General features: G+C 34.1%; 1 non-coding gene across 1 annotated transcript; it reads left to right on the top strand.

Moving 5' to 3' along the window:
- Positions 1 to 10,562: 10,562 nt before the first annotated feature.
- Trnal-aag (transfer RNA leucine (anticodon AAG)) lies at positions 10,563 to 10,644 on the top strand. Its single transcript has one exon. It is a non-coding gene; the product is annotated as a tRNA-Leu (tRNA).
- Positions 10,645 to 26,892: the final 16,248 nt, after the last annotated feature.

The raw sequence follows: 26,892 nt of genomic DNA, 5'->3' as shown, positions 1-26,892 counted from the left end.
TTCATGATAGTTCTGTCTCATTCACTCTAAACTGCACACATCGATAAAAAACATTACGTACCATTTGACGGTAGATTGAGAAAGTATCCATTAGACCACCTTTAATCATAAATTCAGATATACTACATAACATATAACGGAAATAGAGTAATATGAATATTAAAACAGTAAAGTCATATTCCGGAAAAATTAAATTTCCATTGCGTTCACATATATTTTTTGCTGAACACCCTAATTACTGACCAGGGCATAAATCGCAGCTAAACGAGAAACTGTTGCGAAAATCGAAAAAAAAAAAAAAATTAATACGCGAATTCTTAACAGCATATGAATATGAAATGTACATCCAAACTTACCTCGCTCTGTATACACCTTCCGTTACCACTACAAGCAACTAATAGTAAAAGGAGCACAAGTATCGTAATATAGTGCACCTGGTTCACCCCCTTAGGGAGAATCGTACGTGTGAAATGATTTTTAAAAATATACCGTGAGTTGAACGCTCCGTCTCCATACGTTGGGTTTATAATTAAAGATTTTGATAAATGTGAAATAGGGAAATTTCTTTTATGAATTAATCTTCAGTAATACGTCGTGAAGTCTGGATGGCTGCTTTTATGTACTATATTTTATATACTATACTTATATATATGGGACTTTTTTTTGTGATGCCTTACCGAAAAAACTAAATAAATAAATCTTATCTGAAGATTTTCGTATATGATAATATTATATACGTAATTTAGTTTCGCAGTTTTGCTCGCTATAAATTTAGACCATCTTGTATTTGATCGTTAATTCAATCTTCTAGTATAATTACTTTATCAAACGAATGTTTTAATATTCACTGTAGTCTTGTATTTCTATACTAATATTATAAGTGCGAACCTAAGTTTGTCTGTTTGTTGTTATCACGACCAAACTTCTAAACTGATTTTGATGAAATTTGGTGTGAAAGTGAGGTTGAAACTGAGGAAGGACATAGGCTGATATTTTATGCTTAACAGTTGACTACCAACCATTAAAACACGAGCGAATCCGCGGATGACAACGAGTATACTTTTGAAACTTATGTAAGTTCATTGTATTGAGTTAATGTTAACGTTTAGACCATAAAACCTTAAGTCAATTTATTATATACTTTTCTGTACTTTATGTAAGTCTACGATTCACCTCTCAAAGATGTTTTGATAAATTGTGAAGGGTGAGTGAGCCAGTGTAACTACAGGCACAAGGGACATAACATCTCAGTTCCCAAGGTTGTTGGCGTCTATGGTGGTGACCACTTAAAATCAGGTGGCCCAATTGCTCGTCCGCCTACCTATACAATAAAAGAAAAATGAAAGAAAATAAATTCACATAACAGTAGATATACTCTACGTAGAGGAACATGTGAGTTTATAATTATATGTATATTGTAGTAACGGCTTATATCCCACTGTTGGGCAAAGACCTACCTACTCGGTAATAGGGCAACAAGCCCGTTTTGGTAATTACCACCCACTCATCATATACATAGTTTACAGTCAAAAATTAGTACTTGATATGATGGTTCCGGTTTAAAGAGTGAGTTAGCCATTGCAACAATATTCACTAAGGACATAACATCTTAGTCACTATGGCGCATAAGCCATTTAGGTAATTGTGAATATTCCGTATAGCGCCACGTGTTGGGCGGTAGTGTATGTCTGGGCGTTAGTGACCATTTCCCATCAGGCATTGGCCGCCCGCCTGTCTATTTCATTAAAATAAAAAAAGTATTGATAGACACACTTGTGAAATAATCATTCAACATATGAATGAATTATAAAAATAATCTAAGTATATTATCATTCAGTGGTACTTGTCTGGGTTTGAACCCGAAATCTTGCCAATGGGATAACTCGGCTCTTATGACACGATGCATAAAGTATCTCTCATTAGTGAATATATACACATAGTTGGTATTACTTTTGAATCAATTCTATGAGATAAATATATACAAACATATATTATATAACAATGATGTCTTCCAGACGATCACAAGGATATAGGTGCACTCTGTATTCCCTCACTCAGATAATCCAACGGGACGGTGAATAAGACCGGAAAAAGATCAGGCGTACCTTTACGTGCTTTCTGAGGCACGGGGACGTACCGACACATTTTCAACTTCCTCTCTCTCTCGGTTGTTAAGGCTTTATATCGGCCCGATCTGCCTCGGATTTTGACACCGTCTTTATATATAGCCACCAGACCAAGGCAGTGACTATCATAACGATATATCTATATGTCATAGACATATATATATATGTTTAATATCGACTGTACCTCAGTAAGTAATTAGAAAATTAAAGTAATTAAACACGAACGCTGAAACAATACGTTTACGTAAAAAAAACGAATTAAATACAACAATGTAGAAAAACTTAAAACCCCGCTGGATCATAAGGTATTTTTCCGAACACACACATCCCTCCTCCCACCCGGCGATCTGGGAGCGATTGTGGGGGGGAGAGTGGGGTAACAGAGCATTGATATTATTTGTAAAACACTTTTGTGAAAGAAATATATACACACATACATGTCTATACATATTATACTGAGCTTGACTGTAAGTTTATTTATTTAATCTAGATAACTTATATATACGTACAATGTATATGTTATATATTAATAATGTAACTATTTCGTTGATAGTAAATTGGAGACGGCCCAATAATAAGAAATCGCAAGGTCGTGTTTCTAAACAGAGTTATAATACTCTGCTCCTCAATCATTTTTAATAATACATATTTTACTTAAAGGCTAAAATTTATTTTATTTTTCTTTATTTAAAACAATTCAACCGAATATTTAAACACCCTTGCGCGTTTATATCAAACTACTCTATGCATGCAAAACTTCGACGTTAAAAAATTGTATAATTATTCGATTAAGCATTCTCTATATTTCATTACACTGTACCCGTCCTGTGTTCCTTCGTCTCACCGATAGCCGGCGATGTGTGCGGCTTCGGAACGCTGAAAGATGCCCTGTGACGGAGCCTTCCTGAAAATGTATGCTCCCTCCCCCTCCCACCGGCCCCCACCACACCCAAGTGTGAAGCACACAGCTACGAGAAAAATCCACACTTAAAACTGCACTAGTGTGCGTCACGTGAAAGATTATTCCTATATATCTACAATAGATATTCAACTCGCGAAAGGTTCGACGTATGTGTGTATATACAGTTACGTGTGTGCGTGTTTTGTATTTTTCGTCTAGATGTGAGTTGTATTGACATTTTTATATGAACTAGTGCTCGACACGGATTTGTCCGTAATGAATTCTCCGACTTCGGAGTGATTTCTTAACATGTTTGAACAACGATATTAAGAACGATAGTCCACGTTCCGTGTGTGAACTGAGATCTTGACTTCGCGTCTTTCTCGTCAAGTACGCTACAATTTACGTATCAGCAAGTACCCACGAGTACATAACTTTGGACTTTATATCGAGAAACAAGTTTACTCTTAATAAAATAAGCTATTCACAATATTTATTGTACAGTTTTATATGTCATATATTTGTCCCTATGTGTGATCATAAATTTTTTGTGATATTATTTCGACAATGTTTACGTTTCGCTGCTAGATGGCGCTGTAAAACATTAAAATCTATACCTTTCAACTGATCGCTATAACATATCTATACTAATATTTTGAAGAGTTAAAATTTGTTTGTTTGTATGTAGGGGTATCTCCGGAACTGATAATCCAATTATAAAAAAGTGCTATAAATCCCGTCACGTCCCGTCCGAAACCGGGGCAGGTCGCTAGTGGAAATATAAAGGCAGAGCAACATCTTCTGGATTTTGATATCATTTATAAGGCTGAAAACGGAGACTACATATATTTCCGAAGCACGTTATATTTATACCATATAAAAATAGATACAGTTTTGTCGACCATGTAGCTTCTATACCATTAGTATATTTCGTACATTTTGAAAATTCGCGGTACATTTTCTCTATCAGTCGTGACCACGATCACGCTTAAAACACGAATGTAATGTAAAATTATTTGGACAACTAAGGTATCGTTCCTCTCAAGACTCCCGCGAGTCCGGTTATATGACGTCACATTAAATCCAACATGGCGGATAAGACTTTTATTGACAGATATATCAAGTGTATCAAATTAAATTGGTTTTAATTCAAATTATGATTAATGCATTTTCGTATTCTTCTTTTAAATTATGAATTTATTGTTCACTGTAAAAAGTTAATATGAACTGTCATATGAATATGTATTAATTTAATTCCTATTAATAACGAAACTTAAGTGTTCTTATTATAAAATAATAGTTTATTTTTAAGGATGAGTAACAACGTGAGCGTTGCAATATTTCAATGTTCCTTTATTCAGTGTCATTTTACCGTTATACTTAAAATTCAATATGCAATCTTATTACCGAATGCTTAAGGTCCTATTTAGCATTCGAAATTCTTAAGATGCCTTAGTAAACATATAGTATTATCTCTAACATATTCTGTGATATTCTGTAAGATCGAACTCAAAAATTACTAAAGAACACTTATATCAGGAAGCGATATACGACTCTGAGTATAATAATGAAAACATTTAGAGAATATGCGTATCGAAATAGCGTATTGAGAAGTCGACTTACGACACTTTACGATTGACATACAGAACAGCTTGGGTCGTTTGCAAAGGTCTTACCGAAAGGTGGGCAGCAAAAGAACAGTTCTTTATATATCATATTATAGAAAGATTATGGAGAATACTGTAGACTTTTTTATTGTGGAATGGATAGACAGAAAGGAACAGAAATTCGGTACGACCGTCCATTATAAGTTACTGTTATGCCTTTTGCTCTGCGCTTTTTTACCCAGATTATACATTACTCTTCCGCCCATAGGTCATTTGTTTAATTTAAATCTAGATTTTAATTTTCATTTGCTTTGCGATCTAGGAAAACCATCATGTGTCGGATACCACTAACCCGCATGGAGCAGCGTGTAAAAAAAGTTCTGAACCATCCCCCTTTAAAATAACAATAGGTGTCCCAAACTCACGATAACATATTAATTATAGCATTTTTAAATTAATAAGCTATAAGGTTTTAAAATGAGAAAATTTTATGGGAAACATTTTAACAATCTTTCCCTCAAATACGAAATATACGAACAAACAAAACTGACTCGTATAAAATATTAGTTTGACAAATATGATATATAATGTTTTATATATGTATGTATGTGAGTTATATTTGTGTGAGTCAGATTATTCACGATGCCTCCGATGCTCGGAGGATTTCAAATGGGTGTAATTAATGTGTTTCGAGTGCAATTCCAATGTTTCTCGTAAATTTTTATTTTCCTTTGATATCCGTATCTGTTTCGCTTATGCAATTATATTAATATACAACGTCACAATAAAGACTAAAAAATATATATAGTATCATAAAAAACATAATTTCAAGTGTTTTATGTATTTATTTGTTTGTTGTTACATTTTAGTTGTCACTTACGTCGTTCTATAATTTTTCTGGGAAATTATTTATCTGATCGAACATCAGTGGTGAATGAATACGGTCATTGCGGACGCTGTCGATGGAGACTATCTATTTGCACTAAAGATATTGTAGACCACAAGTGAGTGCAAATACGAACACTCTTTGCCTCACTCGGTTGGTCCATCACATCATGACAGTCAAAATCGAAGGCCATCATCGGTTTCCTATGTAGCATCGCCATCACAATTGCTCGCAGGATTTCGTGGTCCACGATTTAAGGTGGTCAGCGCAATACTGACATATAGTATTCCCTTAACGTTCGATCTTACAAATATGACAAAACACACAACTGTTAACTATTATAGGTATACATAGCAACAGTTATATAAAATATAATATATTTTTATTGAATTTAAAATTTTTTTTTTTTAATAAATGATTACCAATTGTCAACAGTAATTTATATATTATAAAAAAAAAACATTAAAGCGCTGAAGCACTGAAGATTTGAAAATCTATTAAACAAATTTGATACATATTTATGCTGTAAATTATTAAAATAATTATCCGAAAAATATGAAATTCTATGTCGTGGTTTTATCCAATTCATAAGTCCAATTTGAGAAGCATTTATACATACAAAAGTACATATAGAAACACATAAAGATGCATTTATTAGTAATTGTCGCCCTCGATTTCGCTCGAGTTTTAGGAATTGGTTGTCAGGTGTTCGTCATAAAAAAGTGACCCATACCCTCTCTTGGACTTCAAGCTTGCTTGAATTTAGTTCATTAGTTTGGCAGTGAAAGAGCAACAGACAGAATTACTTTTGCATTTATATTTTTTTGTTTTTATGATATCGGTAGGCGGACAAGCCAATGGGCCACCTGATGGTAAGTGGTCACCGCCGCCCATAGACAATGGCGTTGTAAAAAATATTAACCATTTATTACATCACCAATGCACCAACCTTGGGAACTAAGATGTTACGTCCCTTGTGCCTGTAATTACACTGGCTCACTCATCCTTCAAACTGGAACAATACTGAGTACTGCTGTTTGGCGGTAGAATATAATATTACAATATAAAATATTAGTATTACTAATTCACGTAGCGTTTCCTGTTGGTATGAGATACATAATAACATAGCATTGTTAATGTCATCGTCTATACTTTAATATATTATTTAAAGTTTATAATAATGTGCAATGTGCAGACTAATAAAAGAATATTAAAGTCGGGCTATACAGAATGAAAATAGTTCATGAATAATATAAAATTTACAACTAAAATTGAGCGACGTTTCAAAGGTGACTAATTAAATTGGACGATAGAAAAGCGACTATATTCGCACGAGAATGTCATAAAATTGTAAATTTTAATACCGATAGCAGTCCGACTATATTGCTTGGAAGTGGGTCGCACCTCCCCCGGGCGAGGGGGGGTCGTACATCTCGATCCGGTACGTGATAATTGAGAAATTCCTACCCTTCTTAAGTACGGCATAATACGTCACACATAGGAACTTATTTAAATATATTATATGTTTGCTTGATACGCGGAGGTTTTTCAATGTATTTACTTGATAATACGACTCGTTTATTTAACAAATTATTCTCGGACATAATAAATATATAAAATTCTATTATATTATTATATGAAGCATAAAGCGATTGTGAAACAGTGCACAAGAGCTCGTCGACATATACTATGTTCCAAGTATAAATAACAATAAATCACTAAATCTTATTACTCATTAAAAGAATGCGTAGGAATAAGCTCAGGTTCCATCACAATCACCATTATTTCAGCCGGAAGAGGTCCACTGCTGGACAGAGACCCCCCCAAAAACTCGAGCCGCGACCCACACCAGATCCTCAGTCCACGTCGTAAGAGGCCTGCCCACGCTGCGTTTTCCATATCGTGGTCGCTACTCTAGAACTTTTCTGCCCCAACGGCCGTCGGTTCTATGAGCAACGTCCAACGCAAGACTAATCAAGAAGAATAATTGTGAGTAACCTCATTGTAAATCTGTTTTAAAAAAGAACAACTATGGGAGTTTCTTGTCATTTCTTCTCGCTGGAGGCTGCTTTGCGAACTGTAGTGGAGTTAAAATATTGCCTTATTGCAAAGTTTCCTTCAGTAAAATATTGAGATGATTGATTTAATTGGTATATTGGTTCCAGAGATCTTAGCTTGAACCCTGGGTCAGGTCAATAAAAAGTTTTTCCGTCGAAAAATTAGAAGAACTCAGATAGTTACTAATGCTTATTCCCTTGTCTTGATCTTGACGGTACCACAAGCACCCAGACCTAAGATAACATAGAAAACTAATGAACTTTTTCTACATCGACTTGGCCGGGAATCGAACCCGGAACCTCGGAGTGGCGTACCCATGAAAACCGATGTACTACTCGACTCGTAACATTGATAAATTTGGCAAATTACTCGTGACAGACTACGTATTGACTACAGAGTTAGTGGAAACTGGTAACTAATTAACCCATTGTAAAATGTAAAATTATATTAAAAAAAAATGAAATATTAAAAATGATAATAGTTTTACATTTAATAAGGCAATTATTTTTTAAATACAAACTAATATATTATAAACACGAAACTTTTTGATTATTTGTTATGCTTTATCGACCGAACAGAACAGAAAAGGACATAACGCATACCTAACTGTCCTGCCCTTAGGCTCGTAATACACACGAGTGAAACCGCGAAAACTAGTACTAGAACATAATTAATTGAAAATAAGAATTTCATAGAATTGTATAGCATCCAGATCCGATCCCTAATAAGACTACGGTAGCAAATAAAAACATTGACGAATCGTAAAACAAAAGAGGACAGCCCACTCGAATCGTTGAAAAAAAACTCTAAAACAATGGCGTTCGTCCGCTTTATCATAACGGAACAAAACATCTACCTAGGCACTCCTAACAGACCTAGGAGTCGTGACTCAAAGCGCGCGAAAGTAGAACCCTCTTTATCTAAGAGGCGTTGGGGGGGACGAGGGGGGGACAAGTGCATCTCAAAGAAATGCAGATTTTACACGTCGCTACACTTCGGATGTGTCGTGTGTAGTGTTGAGTTGGATGTACGGTTTGAAAAATAATATTTATAATATATTTAATAAATAAAATAAATATATTATTATTTTAATGAAAAAACAATAGAAAAAAAGTTCACAAATTTAATGGCAAACAATTAATCTTAACACTTCCTTCCTTCATATTGTTCTTCGTCTCCAATTCACAGTTCGATAAATCCAAAGCAGCATCCGATTTATCTAAAAACGAAACACCTAAGACCTATTCAAACATTAGATACATATTTATTAATGTTACTGGAAACTGGAAAAATCACTATAATTTGTGTTAAGTGAATGTAAATTTTAAATTCACTATAATTAGACAGATATCATCGTCAATTTCAACTCAGCTAAAAGACGTCCTGCTGCTTTACGAAGGCCTGAGGGATCTCCAGGATTGTTGATCTTGAACAATCTCATTCACATAAGAGCATGTTTAAAAACTACCTAAAAGATAAAAGTTTACAAGCTAAAATAAATGTTCTACTAAAGATCATCTTGGTGGGGCAAACTGATATGGATTAGTTGCTTCCATAAATTTCTGGTGGTCATCCTCCTGATAGTTTAGAAATTGGAATTCTTCAATCCGTATGACCATTTATGCTTGGCCTCGCAATCTTCTGTCCTGGAGAATAGTTGTCATATTGAGCTTAATGAGAATCTCGTCACCTCATCACTGGACATGCTCAAACTTTGGTAGTATATTAAGATAGAGTTTTGGTATCTTTGCTGTGACAAGATAGACACGTTTGAGCGTTTGCCTGGCTATAGTATCCTCAGCGTGTGCTTCCAGCACCATAATCCAAATGCTTAACTATTTTTGTTGTAATTGTCCATATTTCCAGTATATAAATGAATTGAATCAAGGAACGAACCAAGTTGGTTCTTGCTGTTGTTGATAAGATCGCAATTTCTGAATATTCCGATCGAATTGTCATGGCACTTTTTAACATATCTATGAGTCTATTTTTCGGTCCACAGCCCTCATCGTTAAATATATGTATATTTAGATGCGTATACTACTTAATGTTTATAGACCGTATTAACAAATTGCCAGTTAAATCAACCGTTACTTCTGTTTTTTGCTCCAAGCATTTTATGGATAATGGATACTCCGTATACGTTAAATAGTATCGGATATAAGATGCAACCCTGACGTACGTCCATACGTAGCAATGTCAATGCTACAGCTGACCTGTTGCTACGTAGGTTGTTCGAAATTCAACATTTTTTTTTATTTTTTAGCAATATTTTCTTATCGATATCGCAATGCACTTATCACTCTCGCCACTAAGTCTTCACTTGGACTCCAGAGCACTTTTATATAAATTTTCATTTAACTACTAAACACAATCTTAAACTAAAAACATATAGGACAATTTATAATGTTTACTTTTATATATAGATCTTCTCTACATAGTATAAAACAAAGACGCTTCCCGCCGTCTGTCCGGTTAGACATTTTAAACTACACAACGGATTTTAATGCAGTTTTCATAAATAAATCATTCAAGAGGAAGGTTTATGTGTATACATCGATATTATAGCAGAGAAAAGGCGAGAATTTTAACTTTCTATGTTTGTTCTTCAATCTTAAAGTTGTATATATAGTTGTGTATACGTAATATGTAATAAATTACAATAACTGTAAAAATAGTAAAGATCAAGCTGCATACAAATAATATAATAATAATAATAATTGAATAATTGAACAAAATGTACATTTATATTTCAAATTGGCATCAACATTTTTATTGGATTTTTTTTTCGCACTTTCGTTAAAAATGATTTACATATAAATATTATGATGTGACGCTAGGCTCAAAGTTTTCAATGAACACAACATGATAAGATTAAGTTCACATAGTACTATATGCTATTTAAGATGTTCTTAAAATAAACAATCATATAAATAAATCTGTCACTCGTGACATAATAGAAAAATACATGATTAGCAGACATGGGTAGCGTGGCCGAGCGGTCTAAGGCGCTGGTTTAAGGCACCAGTCTCTTCGGAGGCGTGGGTTCGAATCCCACCGCTGCCAACAATATTTTTACTATGCTCATATACTTTTTATTAAATGAATACGGAACATCATCATGATCATATTAATCACGGTTTAAAAATAAAAAAAAATCGTTTTACAAATTGGCTAAGCGCCAAATGTTACAAGTTACATCGAAAAGTTTAATAAAAACAAAAATGTCAGAAGTGGTTAAAAAAGGCATTTTTCGCTGTAGAATGCGGGTTCGAGCTCAGGCCGATACCGTTGAGTTCTCTAACATATTTTTGCTTTTTCATTTCAGCGGTGAAAACATCGTTAAGCTACTACTTGTGTCGAAGATTTTCAACAGAAACTGTCCTAGAATAAGCTTCGAGGGGACCACCTCCGTGCTATCATTTATATACAGTTAAATAAACACTATTAACATATTCTGCCGACCGTCCGTTCCGAATATGACACTCATTACAGCGAGACGAAAGGATTTCTCTAAAATATTTCAAACGCAAGGCGACGTCGTGATTCGCGTCTTGCGTCTTTGTAATTACGTGCAAATACTATTATATTTTTTTTTTGTTTATTTTAAATAAACTATCATTATTCGTTAAACAACTAGTTCTTTTCCATACAAAATATTTAATAAATTCTTAAAAAAATTCAAATTCCTTACAGGGAATACCTATGTCGTCTTATTTTATAATTTTGTAATTAAAATTTTATTTATTATTTATTCTCTATCAACAATAATATATAAATATCTAAGTACATAACGTTTTAAGTACTAATTGTACAATATTTTTGCACAATTATAATATTTATTTGTATATTTCACAACGGAGATGTCATATTTACTAAATTTAATGAGGTTTTTATCAAATTTAATTCTTACCCCGTTTTGAAGATTACCCCAAACAAATAGACAGACAAACAATTAATAGCAAATAGCCATTGGAATATTAGAAAAGACAGACACAGACAGACACTTCAATTGTGTTTATTCGAATAGATAACACTAAGAAACGCAAAGGAACAAGTTAACCCGAAAGAGAAGGAACGTGATATCAATTAGGTAGATGGGGGAATCCCCGACGCTGAGCGTATTGGAAATTTTCAATAACAATGAAGGCTGAACTTGGCACATTACAGCATCGTAATGTAAAACGATTAAAAGCAAAGTTTTTACGAAAGGGTGTGGTTAGTATCGTTACGTTGTTAACGAATTATACAGAGCGGTTATTACGGGTTTCTATTTTTAAATTAATAAAGAAAAAACGAAATATTATTTTTTAAAGTAGATTTTGTCACTTATGTTTTGTTTTTTTTTTTACAATTCAAATGTTTTTATTCTAGTAAACTTTACAATGAAGCATTTTTGACTCGTCAATATTTTAACCTAACCAGCGAGAAGAAACGCCGAAATATTCGCAAATAATGATTACAATGATGTTAGTATATAATTGTTCTTAATCAGTCCAGTGTTGGGAGCTCGAGCCCGAATCCAGGCGTCTTTATCCAAAAGTATTCTTTTAATGAAAAATATAATTTTGTCTTAATAAATTGACTATTTTAAGAAATTTTCTGCCTTGCACAACCACTCTGTGGAACCAGCTTTTGCCGGCGGTTTTTCCGAACCGATACGATTTAGGAACCTTCAAGAAAAGAGCGTACTCCTTCCTGAAAGGCCGGCAATGCACCTGCAAGCGCCCGGTGTTGCAGATGTCCATGGGCGGTGGTAGTTACTTTCCATCAGGTGAGCCTTCTGCTCATTTGCCACATCTAACATAAAAAAAAGGAAATAATATACAATTAAAAAAAATATATAAATAAAATTCGAGACCGTAAAATATATAATCACATTAGTATCAATAGAGGTGATATTATTTTTAAATGTTAAATGGGACCAAACCGAAAGTATATCACCCACAATAAAAATTTCCAAACGCTATTCTGACGGAACGAAATAAAAAAAATTATAACCGAATTGTCGGTTAAAAATTCAATATACGAAAACGCAGTGTAGCCGCCTTGACCCCGGTTTCCTAACCTCAAACAAATACAAGACGCGTAGATTTTAAATACAAATTTCCAACTCTAAGTCGATCTACAATTAGACAATCGGCACATCGGCGGTCCGTGAGCCATTAGGGCTTTAATTGAAAATAGCGTAACGGCTGTAAATTGTGAGTGCACCCCGCTTGCACCCCGTCGCAATGTCTCTCTGTCCTCTCCCATGTAATTATTGCCCGAGGTTCCACTGTTAATATAAGAATGTCCGTATCTATCGTTTTAAAATATTTTACTCGTGGACGTAGCGGTGCCCTAGTCTTATTTGACCGTGACTGTCTGAGATAGTATTTCGGATAGATAGTGTTGATTTTAGTTGCATTCATATTTGTAACTAATATTGTGGTCGCTGTGAAGGAAAATTAGGGCAGGAAACCTGCAAGTGTCATAAAAAAAATGTCACAACAATGACAGAAAAGTGAAAAAAATATATATACCTATGCATTCGCAAAGACCTGAAGTAAAATCCACCAATCCGTATTGGAACAGCGTGATGGAAAAAGTCCAAAGCTTATCCTCAGCAGAGGAATAGTTGAGTTAACACGGTTTCCTATGAAACGAAATATACAACTGAAATGTAAGTCCCGTAACAATTATTTAAATTCAAATTCTTTAACGATTCACTTTCGCTACTCCGAGTACATATTAAATATGATAACAAAATCAACGACTTGTCTTATCATATTTGCTAGTAACTACTGAGTTTATTGCCGGTTCTTCTCGGTAGAATCTACATTCCGAACCGGTGGTAGCTTCACTTAATATAGTTTGTAAAATGACTATTCAAAAGTGCTTGTAAAAGCCTACTTGAATAAAGTATATTTTGATTTTGATTTTATGCATCTAATTCTATTCTTTTCTACGATCACATAAACAGTCATGAGAATGTCGCCTTAAAAAAAAACGTTAAAAATTTCATTCGACATAACTATTTAAAAAAATGTAAATTAGGGTGAACGGCGCCTATTTGACCATCGAGGGTCCGAGGGTAGGGTCAATCGGTTGGTAATCGGCACTATCGCCCCGATCAGTTCGATTCCCGCGGGTTGTAATTAGATTGTTAGACACATGCGATATTAACGTGTCATTGAGGTGGACTAGACGATCTTGATACTTTTATAATAATTGATTTTTGTTTTTACATAATAATTAAAATTTGATATTAATAATAGTTTAAGCAATTCCTTTAACTAATTTTTAATGTTATCAAAGTAAATAAATTTTCAATGTACAAGGTAAATATTATAATTATTTTATATATTCGCAATAGGAAGTGTTTTATAAACAGACTATTCGGAATTTAAATCATTTTAAAATTAAACAATGTGTTAATATGATTAAAATCATGATTAATATTTTAGTTAATTATTTATACGAAGTCTAACATTTAGTGAGTTCACCTGGTGTTCATTTACACATTCAATGCAAATATAACACAATATTTTATAAGTAATTAAAAAAAAAAAATTGCTCATTGTATTTTTGTAAATTGCGTGGAAAATACTTTATATATTACAATTCATTTTTCAATCTTGATAGTTTGTATCCTGGATCAACCTTATAGGATACTTCTCATCCCGAAAGCAATGAGTACATTTCAGCAAAAGATCACATATGAGCAAATGTTTTTGTATTTTTAAATAAAACAATCAGTGTCATTATTATGTGTGAGCCCTTAATCTTCAGTTAAAATTAATTCTAAACACTGGCTTAAACTTAAATAGTGTCACTTTTCACCATAACTTTGCACTCGAATTCGACATCTAACATTTATCTAAAGTATCAAGACTGTTCAAGGATCTATAACCACAATTTGATGTCGATAAGAAAGTCAGTTGAGAACAAACAGTATTATATACATAATTTCTTTTAACGTATCGTAGCGTGCCACACTCGATACAATATTAACAATAACCTTTATACAAAAACAAGTGAAAAAGACAATTAATTATTTGTAAAGGGCAATTACGATGTTTTATAATATAAATAACATTTAACAAAATGTGATATATCAGGGAGAAAGTTAACGGATACTTGTTTTGTACCCGTAAGTCGGATCTTAGTTTATGTTTATGCAACTTTTATTCCGATTGGAACGAACGCTCACAAATAAATGGCTTTTTTCTTTTTTCTAATAAGTTTTTATATTGATTTATTGCGAAGGTTTTAATGAACTTTTAGTTTTTTTTTTTTGTTTCCTGCCAAGTGCATTTTATACGGAGTCTAGTTTTAATTCAGTTCGAAATTCTGGACGACCGAACAAGGTAACAAAAATAATTCAAATATATATTTGATATAGCACCCATATATATTATTTATATGTCCCGATAGACTGATATTGCTGAGAACTCGTCTAAAAATAGTGGCCAACAGGTGGCCGCTAAGTACACGCACACTAGTAAACTACTATGACGTTTATCGCGTCTAAATAAAATAATAAAGTTGGCTTGTTGTTCAGTTCTTCTGTAGTGCAATACTCTGTCTATACATGTGAGTTACTTACTATGAGGTGTCCATGTGGAATTAAAGTTTTGAAAAGGCAAAAGTATTTCCATAACATTGCCTTTAGACCAGAAGAACCCACGAAAAGTAATCTTAGGAATCAGTAATTTGCACAGATGAGAACAGAGGAACGTACTGAAACCATCACTGTCTATTGATCACTCTCATAATGTTATACGACAGCAATTTGATCCATATGAGGAGTTCAGATGCAGGAGCAGCGGCTCTAATTCTCGTGGCATGGGGCCATTGAGAACTTATCGAATAACAACCCACATTAACAATAATCTAGCTATAGACATTGTATAAGAACGTAAAATATTTATTATGATGTCTTGACACCAAAATCTATTACGAAAAAATTGATTTAATTTGCGTTTTCTTTTGTTTTAAAACAATAATAACTTAATCACAATATCTATTAATATTACGTAATATCAAAGCCAGTTCGTTAAATGTCATGATATCTATTAATGAATTACTAAAAACCGATAAAAAAGAGCGCAACGTCGTCAGTTTTCAACAAAAAATCTTCATCAAAAAATATGTACGTACAAATTGGTAAGACTTCGACACCAATAGACCGATCACCGTGGAAATTAGCAAATTTATGCACTTCTTCATGGACAAATTGTATCATCAATTTTGGTATCTCGCTGTTAGAAGGCACTACCGGACCGTTACATCAACCATCATAACAATTGATATAAATTTATACACAGACAGCACAGTATACCGGGCTCCGCTAATTATAAGTTAATCTACACGAATGTGTTCATCCGTGAATGCGTGCAAATGTTTTCCAATAATAAATAACAATCAGTTTAATGATGATAAACGTTTACAATAGCACATAGGATTATGTGTTTCTTTCTTAGGAGATCTTAACATAATACAAGATCATAGCTTGATTACATACATAATATTCTATAGTTTTAATTGTCCGATATATGCAAATATATGCTATCAATAGCGAGACACGCTATTAATCTTGCTAATAAATTTTACTGCTCGGTTTTTATTTGACGATCTCCGTGGTCGAGTATTGTGTACACCGGTTTTCATGGGTACGTCACTCCGAGGTCCCGAGTTCGATTTCCGGCCGAGTCGATGTAGAAAAAGTTTAGTTTTCTATGTTGTCTTGGGTCTCGGTGTATGTGGTACCGTCGTTACTTCTGATTTTCCATAACACAAGTGATTTAGCTACTTACATTGGGATCAGAGTAATGTATGTGATGTTGTCCAATATTTATTTATTATTTTATTTATTTTAGCATAAAGATAAGTAAATTTGGTTGAAGGCTTGCTTATCCTCTTAAGGAGGAAATTGTTGGATTCAAAATTTTATCACATATATCAAATTTTCTACGTCAATGACATCAACATTTTACCCATGTTCTAAGCTCTAAATTAGTAATACTATTTTTTTTTTTAGCTTCCCGTCCCGTTTCGTCGTCCCAGTGAACGTGTACGTCGTGTAATGAGTAACTATGCAATATATCAATCAGACTCATTGTTATAAACATACATTTATTTTAATTACCTGTTTTACCGTTTTACCCTCACTTTTGGATATATTACTTGGAGCTTAAGGTTCTTGGTCTACTGAGACATAGCGTAAGATCTTTTTTTTAGGATCAGAAAAGTCCATGGCAATGGTGACTATTTACCACCAGCTTGACCACATGCCCATTTACCTCTTACATAATAAAATAACTCTTCAGCTTTTTATATATATATACATATATATATTTAGTAGCACTTATTTTTATCGGTTATGATCTCGATTTAATTTCGTTGGTAGAGTACCGAAAAAAACTGAACGGCAACGATTAAATTTCGAATCGATTTCGATAGAGTGACAATTTGTTGATAGAATTTATGCCCTGGTGGTAAGTACTCACCATCACCCGTGCATTAGCGCTGTACATCACCAATGCACCATCAACCTTGGGAACTAAGATGCTGTTCCTTGTCCTTTGAACCGGAACACAATAATACTAAACATTGCCGTTTGGTACAATCAAAACGAATAATATCTGTTGACTAGGTCCAGATGGTCTTGCACAAAGCCCTACCACCTTATCATGGTCCCGATGGCCTTTCGGATGAGAGTTACGTGTATCGAATCGAAGTCGATAAAATGATGTTTCCATATTCATTACAAAGGAAATCTTGTCGGTTATCTAAGTGAAATAAATTACGACGCTGTTAATTGATACAGTTTCGATTGTGGGGGAGTCGGCGATGCGTCACGCGTTATCGGAGGTTCGTCTGATGCGATCGAATTAATGAGGACCAGCAGATGTTACGGGCTGAATGAAGACGTACATACATAAACACGCGCTATCGGATTAACATTTTATGTGTAAATATTGTAAATTTTCACTATCAGCTCACTCTCTCGTCAGTTGGCATAATCTATATATACGAGTACATACTAGTTGTAGCCCGCGGCTTGACTCGCGTTTTAGGGGTTGGTTGACATGTGTTTGGCAAAAATTAGCCGATTCGTTTCCTTCATATCAAATTTCGTCAAATTCGGTTCATGGGTTTGAAAGAGCGACGGACAGACAAAGTTACTTTCACATTTATAATATCAGTATAGAAGTATAGATAAACAAACTTGAAATTTGGCTGGTAGGTTGCTTATATGGTGTTACCCCTAGGGGTAAAACTGGGTTTGGAAGTTTGTATATAAGAAGCGAGTAAAGCCGCAGGTTCGGTTAGTCATACTATATTATGAAGCGGAAAATTAGTTTATTTTTTCGGCTTCGAGAATAAGTAATCTGATTACTTTAGTATATAATTAAAGGACAGACATATGATACATGATATGGTTGTATGTCATCGATTTTTATCGGAAACTTTCCATCCATAAACGAAAACAATTTATATTTGTAAGATCTGTTAATCTCTAAATTGTGTACAGAAAAGTCATGGAACACATATTTTAAACTGGTTGTAGGCCGCGACTTCGATCACCTTTTAAGGGTTGGTTGTCTGGTATTAAGAACAAAAATAACCAAGTACTATTCAGCTCTAAAATTCACGTTTTTATTCTGTACTAGCTGGGACCGCAGCTTGCATGTCTTTTGTAAAAATACTGTCCCTCATATTTCTTCGTAGTTTTACTTAGGGGGGGCTCGTAGGTTGAAGTTACGATAAGGGGCCCTAACACGTGTATAAAGCCGTGTAGGATTTAGTTATAAAAAATCCAATGTCCTTCTTTAGGTTTCAAGCTTACTTGATATCAAATTCGGCTTCAGTGTAACAGACCGACAGACATAATTACGTTTGCATTCATAACATAAGTATAGACTGGGTAACCGTCACGACTACAATAAGGAATTTCGGAGTAAAATGTGTAATAGGTACATAAAATTTTATTTGTTTACGCTCGCACACCAAAAAAGCCAGGTCAGCAAGATTTCCAGATATCTTCTATTCTACCATCTCATGACAAATCCACAACAGCGCGATCTTCAAGGGATTTTCTGCCTCGCACAAGCACTCTGTGGAATCAGCTCTCGGCGACGGTTTTTCCGAACCGAGACGACTTTAGAACCTTCAAGGAAAGAGTCTACACATACCTTAATCGACGGCAACGCAACTGCAAGACTTTTCATGTTGCAGACGTACATGAGCGGTGAAACTTTCCATCAGGTGAACCTCCTGTTTGTTTCTTGTCGTCTGTCACCTATTATATAAAAAACAGCCTATTTTATATGTCGGTTCAGATGACGATGTATTTTTATGAGTTTGATCTAATTCTACACCCAGGATTGGCTCCAGACCAAGGAACTCCTCAATGGTCAACAGCATGGACACATGTCAATGTGTCCATGCTGTTGATATGTTTTTGATTATGATGATGATCCAGAGGTCAGAACTTGTGCATCTTAACCGATGATTGCGAGTCCAAACTCAGGCAAGCGGAGCTGAATTTTCATGTGATTATTCTGGTTTTATAATTCATGTCGTGCTCGGCAGTGAAGGAAAACATCTTGAGAAAACCTGCATGTATCTAATTTCAATGTAATTCTGCTACATGTGTATCCACCAACCCGCAATAAAGCTGCCTGGTGTAGTAGGCTCCCAATCTTCTTCTCAAAAGAGAGATGCCTTAGCCCAACAGTGGCACTATACATATAAAAAGCATATGTTTATTAATGTATTATCATGAAGTACTGACGTCACAGATACCAATAAATAATACATAAAATTAATTACATTTCCCTATCATCGAATTGGATCTTTACCCACGATATTCTATTTTAACACAAGGTGTTAGGAATAATTTAACAATAAATTTCTAAACACAAACTCGATAATAATCAATACACGACATTTATACTCGTCAAAGTTCTCGTCTTTTGTTCGTAACTTCCTGAACGAAACCACAGTTTCTTATTCAACCGTACACACATACAGACCTCTAATTACATTCATATTGGTGACCACCTTAGCAGGTGCACGGCCGAGCGTAACGGCCGTCAGTGAAGTGGAACCACGACCAATTATCAACCTAAACTCCATAAATTCAAGTTTCAAAATCGTCTGATAATTATCTTTTGATAGTCAAACAATAGTCGATTAATGTATAGGATTTATTGAGAACGATTTAAAGTTCAATTTCGCGTGTAATTTCGATTTTCGGTTGAACAATAACATTTCCCTGTAAGGTCAATAGTATGATGGGCGAATTTGGTTCGGTTAATTACTGAATATGTTTAGTGGTCGAAGCATTTTGGACAGACTACAAATTGATGGCAAAAAGTGTTTACAATACATTGATGCTCATAAAGGCGGGTAAGGTGAATTATATGACATTTGATTGTCAATGCATGCTATTCATATATGTAGCTGGATTCGATCGTCTTGATACATTGTTAAGAAACTGTATTGCGATTAAAAGTTATAAAGAAAAATTAACGGATCGTTGCGTCTCTGATAGGATAAGTACAAGATAGCACGTCAAGGATTTGAGTAATCGGTAAAGCGTAACGGATTCAAATATAAAATATAAAAGTTTTATATTTTTGATTTATTCTAGTTGTATATTTATACGCGGCATTTTATGAGAGTTTTTGTTCGATACTCAAATTTTATATAAAATTCGGACGACGTTTTGGTATGTAAATTCTTATCTAGTTTTCGTTTCCGTATAGGCTTTCTACTGGTAAATAATCAATAAATTGTAATGTTGTGCTTTGGAGTGGTGGTCCAGTGTAATTACAGGAACCGTTGCAATGATTCGTGACGTATTGTCTCTACAGAGAAGCCAAAGAAATTTTATTAAATTAATTTAAATAATAGCCTTTAATAATAGATTAGATTTCAGTACAAATCACATTTGATCACACACAGACACACACTTACACATAAACAGATCACAGGGGATTTTATGTGGATGAAAGTATCTGTATATCACGATCTTAATTTTTAGTTATTTTTTTATATGCACAACAGCTATATACCAAAATTAATTGGTCGATACGAGTAGCTACAGAGCTTCTTACCAGTTCTCGATGAAATGAAAATTTCGAACAATATATTCTGAACAACAGTTGATTTAGTTGATTCAGTTTGATTAAGAGTTTGAATTTTGTGGTGTAAAAAGTCATGCATTATCTATCAAGCTCATGGAAATGTTTATGTGGTACAAGTTGTTTTATCATAAGTACAATTAATCCATAGTGCAATTAGCGAGCACCTCCAGGGAATATCACATGTATAACGTCGCGTGTCTGTATGTAAATGAACAATTTAATCGTCGAGATGGTTTCGATGACAAATGGATGTGTATATTAATGAACTTTAAGTTTTCATAGTTATTAGTTAGGCCGAGCTGATAGCTCAGAGGTTGGTGCTGTTGACGGAAGATTTCGGGTTCAAACCCAGGTAACGGTGAATTCATCTAGACAGGGCCGGATCTACCGTATGGCTTTTTGTGCTTTAGCCTAGAACCCCATGGATTCAAGGGGGCCCCAGCTAAGTCAAGTCAAAGTCAAAAGTTGACGATAATGCGAAAGAATCCATAAATTTATTAAATTAAACAGATCCTATGGTTTGCAGGCCTATGAGTCCTGCAATTAATCAAACCCATTCAAATAATTTAATTCAAGTATACGTTCAGATATGTCTTAGATGGGCCCCTAACTAGTGTTAGCCCAGGGCTACAGCTAGAGCTTGGTGATAAATTAAAATATTGGCAGGAATCCTACATTCCATGCGCGTACATGTGTCATGAAAATCACACGATGAAGTCGCTCGCTAAACTGCCAATTAAGTGTCAACTCACTCGAAATAGACAACTTCCCCACCATACCTTATTTTACAATGTTTATTTTATTAAAAATTGAAATTGTGATTGATTCAATTTATGAATGATCTAAATTTGGTGATCAGATGAGCCACCTGATGTTATGTAGTCATCATCATCCCTTGAGTATCATCCCTATAGTTATAATCTTTCAAAACGGAACATAACAATTGCTGTGAGGCGGCAGAATATACGATGACTGGTTGGTACCTACCCAGACGAACTAGCACACAGTCCTACCACCAAGTAAATATGTGTTGATTGGTTAATATATTAAAATGCAAATGAGTTACACAATCTTCAGCCAATCACAGTCCACTGGACATAGACCTAAGACCTCAAGTGCTAAGGCTTGCGGTTCTTCAATCTAAAAATAATGTATATGTTACTGTAAAAGCTCGAACTATGATAAATATTAAGATTCTCCAGTAAAATCTAAGATTTACCGACATGAGTTGGTAAATGAAAGTATTTATTATAAAGGGACGACTTTTACCATTCCAACTTAACATGTAAATCCTAAGATTTACCAATTTAATGATGGTAAAAATTCGAATCCCAAAGTTTTATGGACATTTACCATTCATAATCGGTAAATCTTAGGTTTTACTGGAAAATCTTAAGATTTACCGTAGTTCGAGTTTTTACAGTAACAGTAACATATAGACCCTTATTGTAGCCGTGTGAAGCCGGGACGGATGGCTATACTAAATAAAATAGTTCCACTATGTAAATGTGTGTGTGACAAAGCTATGCGTCCCCCCCATCGATAATTAGTTCCTCGTGTTAAAGTATTTTTATCAAGTGACATGTGGCGTCCGAAACAGTTAATTACAACGGCGGGTTGATGGTGGTATCGATTTTATCGATGGCAGACGGTGGTAAGTGGTATGGTGGTGTTATCTTTTATGTGGTATTGTAGCAGTTCTGTTTTATAACGTGTTTAAATGTAACAATGACTTGCGTATGCGCATATAAATTGTTTATGGTTTTTTTTTTTTTTGTTGTAACGTTAGCTTAGTTTTTATAGTAAGATAGAAAACAATTTATGATAAATTAGTAATTACAAAAAACAGTAAATACGGCTTTAATTTTTGCGTACTTTATATATGGATGATATGGATTAATTTTTGTGTACTTAGATGTAAAAATTTGAAATTAAAAAAGACAAGACTGATTTTTTTTTTTCAGTTCATTGGGATTATTCCTCTTCCATCGTGATTATGATTGAATTTTCACCACTAGTATTTAAAATAGACGTTGCAATAGGGGTCTGTTTGAGATAAATACTCTTCGATACGATTTGACCGATGACCATGAGAGGCTGATATGTTATTTTTATGGAGTAAGTGTTCCTACGTACTACATTTAACTTGGTGGACGTTGAGCAACCTTATCTTGGTAGGTATCATCCAATCATAAAATATTCAACCGCAAAACAACAGTACTTAGGTTTGTTGTTCCGGTTTGAAGGGTAAATGAGTATAACTACAGACAAAGGGCACATAACATCTTAGTTCCCAAGGTTGGTGGCGCATTGGTGATGTAAGGCATGGCAATATTTCTTACATATATTTGTCAAGTGGGATATTTGAGCTTCCGTCTATTAATTCTATAAAAAATCTATACAAAAAAATAAAACATAAATATATTTATATACTAATATACTTTTTATTGTAATACGTCACAAGATGGCGCTGCTTTCATCTTCTATACCGTTCAATAAATGTTCATGACGCTTGTTACAATTATATATACGGATATATTTTTATATCAGTTAAACGTATAATTTTTGCGATCAAAAAATCCGTTTGAAGTCTTCTAAAAACCGACGCCATATTGTTTTTTTACGATGTCTCTGTGACGTCATATGCCATTATTTTCCACTTATCCAATTAAGCTTATCATATAAAGCCATGATTGTACATAAGCTAAATTCATCACACCTTTTAATCCGTTGCAGTCGAGTAAGAACAGATAATTTAAATGAATATCTAACAAATATATAATTAGAATTGACGTTAACTATGCGTGTGAAAGAGATAGCGAATAAATTAAAGATCGGAAGCCGATTGGCACGCTCCACTGCCAGTGACCAAATATGTTTTTTTATCACTAATTAAAAATATAGTCGATTTGATGAATGATATCCTGGTGTGGGTTCGAAGTCGGTTGGAGTTACTTTCTTTGTTTAATTTATTGATGTTATTATAAGTACATATCTATATTCTATACTTGGAAAATAGTCTGTCCTAACTGTCAACGCACCGCCTGAGTCGAGTAAAGTGAAAATTTTGTATATAGATTTATAAAGTGAGAATCTATTAAGAAATTAATTTTATGGAAATGACAACTCGAAGAGGGAGAAATGGGATAGAGGGGGGGCGTTAACGTTTAAACAGAGGACCATAATACTTGGTGGTAGGTCTTTGCAAGCACATCTGGTTAGATACCACCTACACATCATACATACTACCGCTAAACAGCAACGCTTATTATTATTGTGTTCCGGTTTGAAGGAACCAGTCTTATTACAGACAGACAAAATTCCCAAGGTTGGTAAACATTGGCGATGCAAGGAAAGTTTATAATCTCTTACGGCGCCAATGTCTGTTGACGATGGTGACTACTTACCATCAGGGGGCCCATTCTTTGTTATAAGTAGTCATACTTATAACGATACGCACTTAATGCATTTAAGTATTCAGTCAACAGTAATTGTTACATTCTCTATTCAAAAAAAAAACGTCCGCCTAAGACGTAGAATACATTCTTAAATCAAGATACAAAATTTAAATTTCGAAAAGTTCAAATTGAATCCCCTTTTATAGAACTAAGTGCACTTTCATAAATCGAACCAAAAATAAACTGTAAATCACAATCATGCAAATGAACCCTTCAAATGCCATCGAAATTCAAATGACGGCCATAAAATCGGTATCCCAACAATATCTTCAATGTATTCAGGGACATTAACAAAGCAAACTTAAAACCTACGCCACTTACGCCCGGACTGGCTTTAGCGTCCATTAATGAGCTATTGAAAAATGATAGCAAAAATAATTCCCTGGAAAAAAATTATCATAAACCATTTTAGGGTTAACCTTTCCCAAGCTATCGTAACACGTGACGTTCGAATTTCAACTCTAATATCGAATAAGAGGATTTAAAATCGATTTATTATTAACGTTCGATATTTGAAAAGAGCATCTAGCATTTTGCCTCATCTTTCATTTCATAATTACCTTCGAACTATCTTGAACTTTAAGTAATCGAAATAGAGTTCTAAATTCAATATTAAATAATCTGATGTAATCATATGATAATTTTTTTTAACCCGTAAATGGCGTATGCAAATTTCTATTCGGCTTGTATCGGATGCTTAGAAGGATTTATATGAGGGTTGAATTGGATTCAATATGGCGATGACAGATGTGAAGACGAGTTCAAAACATCGTATCGAATTACTTGATAATAATATGTTGTTATTTCAAACATTAGATAGTGAACAAAACGTGTGAAGCATCGACACAAATCAAATCACACTGGATTAGAAAATAATATTACAAATTTAATAACTAATATCGATGATGATGGTGAAGTGCTGGTCACGGTAGCCATTCTTAACGGCAACTATGCAATAGAGTCAAGTGTGTGTTTCTCTCATAATCTGGTGGTACAAGTATTTGACACGACCGGATGTCAAGTACAAGACTAATGAATACTTTCCAAGGTAGACCTGCCAATAATAACTAGGCAGAAAAATCGCAACTCAAACCCTTTGCAAATATCTACAATCTCATAAACGAGTCACTAGACCGAGGCCGTTAAATCATATAAAATAGTTTATTTATTAATACATAATTAATGTATCTGTGGAAAGTACAGTAAGGGTGTATCAGACGAAAAAGCAGGTGGACACAACGAAGGTGCCAAATTAACGGATCCGAATAAAAAACATCTTGACTTATATTATACATATTACGTTTTTATTTGAACAATATAATAATATATATTATATTTATAATTAAATTTATTATAATGTTATTATCAAGCTTTCTACGTCAATTCAATATTTTTTAGATTAATATTACTGGTAATATTTAAAAATAATTATTATTATACGATCTATTTGGTTTTTTGCTTTTTATTCGATTGTGAACGGACGGGCAAATGGCCCACTTTATGATAAGTGGTCATCACTGACCATAGAGATATTGGCACTTTGAGAAATATTAACCATTCGTCACACCAATGCGCCACCAACCCCGGGAACTAAGATGTTTTGTCCCTCTTGCCTGCAGTTACACGTTGCTCTTTGTCGCTAGAATGATGAGTGAGTGGTACCTACCCAAGCGAGCTTGCACACAGCCCTACAACCAAACAAAAGGTCTTCCTTCCTTTCAGCAATCAGAAAGCTCATGGGGGTTGGTTACCAGCTACCGTGCTGGTTATGACGGTGCAAAGTGCAAGTTGTAGGTATTGATAAGTTATTGATGATTGTTAAGTTAAAGTTACACTTTTTTCAAGCTGGACTTTTTGTGCCTTTAACACGTTTATTGATTAAATAAAAAAAAACTAATATTTCGTTTATTTCTATTCAAAATCTACACTATAATAATTAATGTTTAGGTATTTAAAACACGTACTTACAAACGAACTTGCTTACAGTCGAGATTGACAGGTGGGTTGCGCTCCATCGGCGTCGGCACGTGCCATCTGGCTTTCTTAATGATGGCCTTTATAATTTTTAACGGTTTGAATTTACATGTTAACATTGTGTATTACTACACAATAATAAAACTTAACTGTATTTAACAAATGTTAAATATTTATTTTGTTTAATAAAATTATTTGCCTCAATGGCAACATTATACATTTTGTTCAAACGTTTTGCGACTACAAAAACAATAATTTTGAAAAAAGAACAATAAAATAATAAAAATAATAAAGTATAATTTAATTATTATAAAAATTAATAAGAATTAAAATTATTGATATCAATATGAGCTTGTGTTACCTTGAAACCTTAATAAAGCCAGTTTTTGTCACAGAAATATTAATAATAAATAAAGACTCTTTGCTACCGTATGTTGCTAACGTAAAACCGGTATAATTTAAACGAAGAATAGAATACGTTCGATTTTTTAAATTGAAAGTCGAAGATGGGACATGATTATTGGTTTCGAATAGCGCCCCCTCGAGACCTTGCACGGGTGGTCCGAGTCACTGACACACGAGGCTTGTAAACACACATTCTGAGGAATATTTCGTCGTATGTCAAATTTTCACTGAAGATTAACTGAGGCCTGGTGCTAAAAGGACCCAAGAACATTTTTGAATATTTTCTAAACCACATTTTTCTATTGGACATATTATTTTATTTATGTTAAAACGGC

Source organism: Vanessa tameamea, chromosome 21, assembly GCF_037043105.1.
Source record: "Vanessa tameamea isolate UH-Manoa-2023 chromosome 21, ilVanTame1 primary haplotype, whole genome shotgun sequence".
Classification (NCBI taxonomy): Eukaryota; Metazoa; Arthropoda; class Insecta; order Lepidoptera; family Nymphalidae; genus Vanessa; species Vanessa tameamea.
This window is presented reverse-complemented; position numbering and strand designations above follow the sequence as displayed.